The sequence below is a fragment of the Salvelinus alpinus genome, chromosome 22, assembly GCF_045679555.1.
Source record: "Salvelinus alpinus chromosome 22, SLU_Salpinus.1, whole genome shotgun sequence".
Taxonomy (NCBI): domain Eukaryota; kingdom Metazoa; phylum Chordata; class Actinopteri; order Salmoniformes; family Salmonidae; genus Salvelinus; species Salvelinus alpinus.
This window is the reverse complement of record NC_092107.1, coordinates 38,608,270-38,617,342: the sequence shown is the minus strand read 5'-3', so window position 1 is coordinate 38,617,342 and position 9,073 is coordinate 38,608,270.

Sequence of the window (9,073 nt, the reverse complement as noted above, 5' to 3'; positions counted from 1 at the left end):
TTGCTGTCAGTGAAACAGTCACATTGAGGCTGACTGTCCTTTTTCTGTCAGTGAGAAAGTCACATTGAGGCTGACTGTTCTTTTGCTGTCAGTGAAACACTCACATTGAGGGGGACTGTCCTTTTGCTGTCAGTGAAACACTCACATTGAGGGGGACTGTCCTTTTGCTGTCAGTGAGACAGTCACATTGAGGCTGACTGTCCATCTGCTGTCAGTGAAACAGTCACATTGAGGGGGACTGTCCTTCTGTTATCAGTGAGACAGTCACATTGAGGCTGACTGTCCTTTTGCTGTCAGTGAGACAGTCACATTGAGGCTGCCTGTTCTTTTGCTGTCAGTGAAACACTCACATTGAGGGGGACTGTCCTTTTGCTGTCAGTGAAACACTCACATTGAGGGGGACTGTCCTTTTGCTGTCAGTGAAACACTCACATTGAGGGGGACTGTCCTTTTGCTGTCAGTGAGACAGTCACATTGAGGCTGACTGTCCATCTGCTGTCAGTGAAACACTCACATTGAGGGGGACTGTCCTTCTGTTATCAGTGAGACAGTCACATTGAGGCTGACTGTTCTTTTGCTGTCAGTGAAACAGTCACATTGAGGCTGACTGTCCTTTTGCTGTCAGTGAGACAGTCACATTGAGGCTGACTGTCCTTTTGCTGTCAGTGAGACAGTCACATTGAGGCTGCCTGTTCTTTTGCTGTCAGTGAAACACTCACATTGAGGGGGACTGTCCTTTTGCTGTCAGTGAAACACTCACATTGAGGGGGACTGTCCTTTTGCTGTCAGTGAAACACTCACATTGAGGGGGACTGTCCTTTTGCTGTCAGTGAGACAGTCACATTGAGGCTGACTGTCCATCTGCTGTCAGTGAAACACTCACATTGAGGGGGACTATCCTTCTGCTGTCAGTGAAACACTCACATTGTGATTGTGAGTGTGTGTTTGTGAGTGTGTATGTGTGTTTATGTGTGTATGCGCACACACACATTTGTTGTATGTATGCGAGTTTGTTGGTAGTGTTTTTGAGTAAACACCAACTCCTCACACACACATACACACCTACAAACCAGCTCCTCACAGATTGAACGTCGCTTATGGGAGTTCTGCAAGGGCACCATGACAGAGACCGCAGCAGTAGTAGTACTAGAGTACAGACCTGTCACCAGGACCCAGAGTCAACAGCAGTAGTAGTACTAGAGTACAGACCTGTCACCAGGACCCAGAGACAGCAGTAGTAGTACTAGAGTACAGACCTGTCACTTGGACCCAGAGACAGCTGCAGCAGTAGTACTAGAGTACAGACCTGTCACCTGGACCCAGAGACAGCAGCAGTAGTAGTAGTACTAGAGTACAGACCTGTCACCTGGACCCAGAGACAGCAGCAGTAGTACTAGAGTACAGACCTGTCACCTGGACCCAGAGACAACAGCAGTAGTACTAGAGTACAGACCTGTCACCTGGACCCAGAGACAGCAGCAGTAGTAGTACTAGAGTACAGACCTGTCACCTGGACCCAGAGACAGCAGCAGTAGTACTAGAGTACAGAACTGTCACCTGGACCCAGAGAGAGCAGCAGTAGTACTAGAGTACAGACCTGTCACCTGGACCCAGAGACAACAGCAGTAGTAGTACTAGAGTACAGACCTGTCACCTGGACCCAGAGAGAGCAGCAGTAGTAGTACTAGAGTACAGACCTGTCACCTGGACCCAGAGACAACAGCAGTAGTAGTACTAGAGTACAGACCTGTCACCTGGACCCAGAGAGAGCAGCAGTAGTACTAGAGTACAGACCTGTCACCTGGACCCAGAGTCAACAGCAGTAGTAGTACTAGAGTACAGACCTGTCACCTGGACCCAGAGACAGCAGCAGTAGTAGTACTAGAGTACAGACCTGTCACCTGGACCCAGAGACAACAGCAGTAGTAGTACTAGAGTACAGGGCCTCATTTCCCAGAGCCTTGAAAGAGTTAAGATCATTGTGCTTTTTACATTTCAGTCAGGTAGAGGGTTTAGTCTTTTTCCATTAAGTCCAGGGGAGGGTCAAGTAATTTGTAATCGATTCACAAACCCAACGCAATGGTACATCTAAGCGCTGTCGGTAAAGCTATAGGTTAAGGGATGTGTCAGAATATTTTTTGTTATATTCACAAACAAAAAGTATCAACACAGTGTTGGTGGGGTTGCGAAGCGGCTGGGTTTTGATGAATAAAGCAGTTGTGGGTGTGTCGAGGCTGTGCTCCTCACTGGCCCATCAGAACGTGCTCCGTGACTAAATATGTGGTTGCTTCAAGTTGTGTTACTACCGTCTTTTATGTATTGCCCTGAAATCAACTCCAATTTCAACGTTAGTCCATTATAGTTCGTTAAACAGCTTACATTAACCAATAACAAAATGTAGACCCATCCCATCTTTGCTAAATATGTTAACTTGAACCTGTTTGCAGTCCACATTGTTCTATGTAATTGAATGGCTTCAATAGCATTGACACTGATATAGGGGCTAGGCCTGCTGTAAATTACATTATGGCTGAGCATGGAAATGCCAAACATTGGCAATAAGCAAAATATAATTCATTATTGATAAGGTCTAAAATAGTGTTAATAATTTTAATCTCATTCTAAACAAAACAAAACAACAACTTGTTTTAAATCGGTTATGTCTAAATACAGTTACAGGCACCATCATTGCTCCCTGTGTGAATATCATAAACTCAGCAAAAAAAGAAACATCTTCTTAACTTAACATGTGTAAATATTTGTATGAACACATCAAGATTCAACAACTGAGACTTAAACTGAACAAGTTCCACATACATGTGACTAAAATAAATGGAATAATGTGTCCCTGAACAAAGCGGGGTTCAAAATAAAAAATAGCAGTCAGTATCTGGTGTGGCCACCAGCTGCATTAAGTACTGCAGTGCATCTCCTCCTCATGGACTGCACCAGATTTGCCAGTTCTTGCTGTGAGATGTTACCCCACTCTTCCACCAAGGCACCTGCAAGTTCCCGGACAATTCTGGGGGGAATGGCCCTAGCCCACACCCTTCGATCCAACAGGTCCCAGATGTGCTCAATGGGATTGATATCCGGGCTCTTCGCTGGCCATGGCAGAAAACTGACATTCCTGTCTTGCAGGAAATCACGCACAGAACGAGCAGTATGGCTGGTGGCATTGTCATGCTGGAGGGTCATGTCAGGATGAGCCTGTAGGAAGGGTACCACATGAGGGAGGAGGATGTCCTCCCTGTAACGCACAGTGTTGAGATTGCTTGCAATGACAACAAGCTCAGTCCAACACACCGCCCCAGACCATGACGGACCGTTCACCTCCAAATCGATCCCGCTCCAGAGTACAGGCCTCGGTGTAAAGCTCATTATTTTGAAGATAAACGCGAATCCGACCATCACCCCTGCTGAGAAAAACCGCGACTCGTCAGTGAAGAGCACTTTTCGCCAGTCCTGTCTGGTCCAGTGATTTTTGGGTTTGTGCCCATAGGCGACGTTGTTGTCGGTGATGTCTGGTGAGGACCTGCCTTACAATCTGCCTTACAACAGGCCTACAAGCCCTCAGTCCAGCCTCTCTCAGCCTATTGGGGACAGTCTGAGCACTGATGGAGGAATTGTGCGTTCCTGGTGTATCTCGGGCAGTTGTTGTTGCCATCCTGTACCTGTCCCGCAGGTGTGATGTTTTGATGCACTGATCCTGTGCAGGTGTTGTTACACGTGGTCTGCCACTGCGAGAACAATCAGCTGTCCGTCCTGTCTCCCTGTAGCGCTGTCTTAGGCGTCTCACAGTACAGATATTGCAATATATTGTTCGGGCCACATCTGCACTCCTCATGCCTCCTTGCAGCATTCCTAAGGCACGTTCACGCAGATGAGCAGGGACCCTGGGCATCTTTCTTTAGGTATTTTTCAGAGTCAGTAGAAAGGCCTCTTTAGTGTCCTTAATTTTCAGAACTGTGACCTTAATTGCCTATCGTCTGTAAGCTGTTAGTGTCTTACTGACATGAATTGTTCATGGTTCATTGAACAAGCATGGCAAACAGTGTTTAAACCTTTTACAATGAAGATCTGTGAAGTTATTTAGATTTTTACGAATTATTTTTGAAAGACAGGGTCCTGAAAAATAGACTTTTTTTTTTGTTGCTCAGTTTATTAATACAATGCAGACTATTGAGGGTTTTCCACATATCAAAACGTTTCACAATAGCTGGAAAAAAATCCAAAACAAAGAGAAAGGAAGAAAGTCCACTCAGCATTATACTGCTCTCAAATATGATGTTTTATATGCATATTGGAACCATTTTATAGATCACATTCACACTTCTCCAGAAGTTGCATTGCGTGCGTGCCAAGGACATTCTCACCAATAAAACCAGGACAGTGTGAATCATTCTAATAAATGTGGTTCTATTAATCAAATTAAACAAATAACAAGCAATCTGTTGTTATTTTTTAAACAACAACAACAATAAATAAATATCAAATGTAACGATATCATAAAATCGACAGGATAAAAAGGACAAGCTGTCACGCCCTGACCATAGAGAGCTTTATTTCTCTATGTTGGTTAGGTCGGGGTGTGTTTAAGGGTGGGTTGTCTAGGTGAATTCTATTTCTATGTTGGCCTAGTATGGTACCCAATCAGAGGCAGCTGTTTATCGTTGTCTCTGATTGGGGATCATATTTAGGTAGCCATTTCCCCATTGTGCTTTGTGGGATCTTGTCTATGTATAGTTGCCTGTGAGCATTATTCTAGCTTCACGTTTTGTTTGTTTGTTTGTTTGTTTGTTTGTTTGTTTGTTTGTTTGTTTGTTTGTTTGTTTGTTTGTTTGTTTGTTTGTTTGTTTGTTTTGTTGTTTTTGTTCTTTGAATTTTTCTATTCCAAAATAAAGGATGGAAACATACCACGCTGCATCTTGGTCTACTCCTTATGACGAACGTGACACAAGGCTTCATTATAATAGACCCAGGATAAGGGTAGTCTATGGAGGGATTTGGGTTTCGAAAATATGAAACAGGAATCAAGCAATTGTTCATATCGCTTCTAAATAGAATGATTACCACAGAGGTTCTAATCTCTTGTTTCATGATGGACATACGTAGCCTACGTCATAGAGAGGGCTTTACGCACGTCCAAAGCATGGCTAAAATAATGTAGGCCTGCCTACAATACAGAGATAAAAAGGGAATGTCAGCTCACTGTTTTACTCCTCTCAAACTTGATCTTTTAATAAAGCTTTGGAGATTAAGATTTATTTTCAAGCGGTCTCACGAGCCAAACTCTTTATCGACTGTCTTGACTAACCTACTTGATTGCATTGGGCAGAACGAAAAGAAAGCAGGCTTCATTGAGAAGAGGGGAGGCTATGCTACTGTCGGTTCTTCATCAAATAATCAGAATATGTATTTTTGATATATTTCTACATATGAAGTATACATGCACCAAAAGCACATTACTCTTGTTCCATGTGCAGTGTGCTTCACGGCTGGATAGCCTGCGTTTCCTCTGTCAAAATTCATGCCGGAAATAGAGCCATGAATGTCATATTGCTCAGTGTTTGGCAATTGGTTGCTTTATTATACAGTTTCTTGATGTTTGCCCAATGCTGCCCCTAATCTCTGATTCTCTGTTGGGCAAGCAATATCATGTGCGCCTAGTGTGGTCTCAATCAAATGATCCATAGTCTGTACAATAGGCCAGTGGTTCCCTAACTGTGGGGTGCGCCCAGCAGAGAATCAGGATTTGTTTATATATATATATATATTTACATTTTTTGAAACTTAGTACAGCTTTCAACTTACTCTTGAAAGTTGTAATGGTAGAATGCACAAGGTGCCGTTTCTATATTGGGTAGTGCATCATCAGTTCCTCTTGTCATGTCAGTCATTGCAAACCTTAGAGAGCTATTTATAACTTGCCCGAAATGTTCAGATCAACTAGCCCATGTCAGCTAACGTTTTTTGCTGATAGATTTTGCTGTTATGTTTTGAGTCATTCTAATATCATATGAATACACATTAGACATGGCAAAATATATAGAATAGCAGGAAATAAGCTTTAGAACCTGCAAAATGTTCTCTCTTCCAACATGAGGGGTGTGACCAGCTGTGTCAGGAACAGGGCTTGAGTCCATAGAATGTTCCCCGATGCTGGATGGGGGACTTAAGTGAAACAGTTTGGAAACCCATGCCATAGGATATAGTCCTAGGCTATACGAAGAACATGCTCGGACAAGCACAGGGTGAAGTTGTATTTCTAACAAAATGTACTTTCTTCCCGAGTTCTTGCTCTGCTGGGATGGTGTGTATAAAACTAGGCTAGACCACGTTACACACTGCAATGGATAAGCTATTCCAATAATGAGCCCTGGCCTGCCCTGCCCTTGCTAATGTAAGCCTAAAGCCATTTGTACTGCCTAACCAATGGCTGTGGCACGTCAGGAGGCAAGTCAAAGGCTTCGTCCCCCCCAAAAAATCGATATATGTGTTTGCGGACGAGGCCTACTGATGTCCTGCTTAGTTTGGGAGGGAGAGTACGGAGATGACAAAGAGGACCAGAGGTCAGCTTGCTACTGCTATAATTTATTTTAATAAACACAATACGTTGCCCATAATGAAGCTATTTATCAGAGTTATTGACCTCACAATAAGCCATATTTGAGTAAATTACTGTGACTTACATTACTATGAAGTGGTTGCCTCAGAGTTGGACAGCACATGTGTGCTAAAACACTTGAGAAGTCCTCATTCATATGAACAGTCTTCATTTAAATTTGACTTTAGGCTACTAAACACAAGATGGCTTTATGCTGGAGCCTATTTCTTCCAAACCTACATTTCACTAGGCAAATCAGCTGTGAACAAATTCGTATTTACAATGACGGCCTACCTCAGCCAAAACCCTAACCCGGACGACGCTTGGCCAATTGTGCATCGCCCGATGGGACTCACAATCACAGCCGGTTATGATAGAGGAATCGAACCAGGGTCTGTAGTGACACCTCTAGCACTGAGATGCAGTGCCTTAGACCGCTACACCACCTGGGAGAACTTTCAAGAAGGTAGAGGTAGGGCTACCTGTTTGACAGACTAAATTATAGTCTATTTTGTTATCCGCCATCCCCGTCCACAACATCCTAGCAAAACCAAAACCTACTTGAAGGTAACGGCGCTCACTGTTGCCCCTAGTGGCCGGTTTCCACTTCATCTCCCGACGTCCTCAGACATGGATGGACGTCGAATACTGCCTTGTATTACGGGTGACCTGGCTGGCTTTTCTTTTCGATCCCATCAGTATCAACATAACGATCGAACAACTCACTTTGCCAAAATTCTCTATGTGCTTGTTTGGGAAACACTATAAAAAATTTGACTCGTAAATAACGCATCTGGTACAATCATCATAATGCTTAAGTTACATCTCAACTGGGAAACGAGGCCCAGACCTGTCACCTGTACCCAGGTGTTGTTGACAAATGGCCCCCAGGCAAACTATTGTGATGACCTTCCCTGCCCACAGCTCTCAACTCTCACACTCTAGGTTAGGACAAGCTTTAGAGTGTGTGTTTGTGTGTGTGTTTATTTGTCTGTGTGTGTGTGTGTGTGTGTGTGTGTGTGTGTGTGTGTGTGTGTGTGTGTGTGTGTGTGTGTGTGTGTGTGTGTGTGTGTGTGTGTGTGTGTGTGTGTGTGTGTGTGTGTGTGTGTGTGTGTGTGTGTGTGTGTGTGTGTGACTCAGCAGGGTTTGGTCGTGGGGTGGGCACTGTTCTTTTTTGGAATAAATGTTGCTCTTATTCCAGCTCCACTCTGAGACAGTTGCCATGGAAACTAGGAGACACTACATCACCCAAGTAGAAGTTTCTCTGGATGTGTGTTAAAGAGGGAGGGAGATTTAGTTTGTGTTATTGTGTGTATGTGTGTGTGTGTGTGTGTGTGTGTGTGTGTGTGTGTGTGTGTGTGTGTGTGTGTGTGTGTGTGTGTGTGTGTGTGTGTGTGTGTGTGTGTGTGTGTGTGTGTGTGTGTGTGTGTGTGTGTGTGTGTGTGTGTGTGTGTGTGTGTGTGTGGTGGGGGGGTACGTGTGTGTGGGTGCATGTGTGTGGGTGCGTGTGTTTGTGTGTAAGTGCAATATTGTGAAACATTATTTGTGTGTGGAGGTTTGTGTGTGTAGGTGTGTATGTGTGTGTGTGTGTGTGTGTTTCTTTGTGTAGGTGTGTGGGTGCTTCTCTGCTGATGCTTCATTTAATTTGCTCTGACAGAAGACGGTGTAAATATGGGGAATCTTCCCTGCTCAAAAGAATCCAACCATCACCAAATCAATGAGACACACTACAAAAGAGACTTCCCCACTAGCACTCATCAGAAAAAAAGGGAGAGGGGGAGGTGAAGGGGGGACATTAGAGGGAGGGGGTATCCCATCCTAGAAACAGTTGCCAAGGCAACAGGGGTACAGTAGAGGCAATGATTTGGGGAAAATATTCTCAGTATTGTCTTCGTATCACATTTTGGGCTGCAGAGACTCACTCCCCGAATGGCAACACAGCAAATAAAATGAGAGAAAGCAAGAGGGATAGACAAATAGATAGATAGATAGATAGATAGATAGATAGATAGATAGATAGATAGATAGATAGATACAGAGAGAGGAGAAACTTGCTGAGCTAATAGTACATCATGGAGTGATGGACAACTGCCTCAGTTCCCCTGTGAAGAGAAAGAGTGGAGGGAGGGGGATGTGGAGGGCTGAGAGGAGAGAGGAGAGAGGAGGAGAGCTGAGAGGAAGAGGAGGGATGAAGAGGAGGCCTGAGAGGAAGGGAGGAGGGTGAGGAGACTGAGGAAGCGACGGGGATGAAGATTTAGAGAAAGAGCACCGGGATTAGGAGGGCTGAGAGAAAAATAGGAGGGATGAGGAGGAGGGCTGAGAGGAAGAGAGGAGGGGGAGGAGACTGAGAGGAAGAGGAGGGGGATGAGGGCTGAGAGAAAGAGGAGGGATGAAGAGGAGGGCTGAGAGGAAGGGAGGAGAGGGGGAGGAGACTGAGAGGAAGAGGAGGGGGATGAGGGCTGAGAG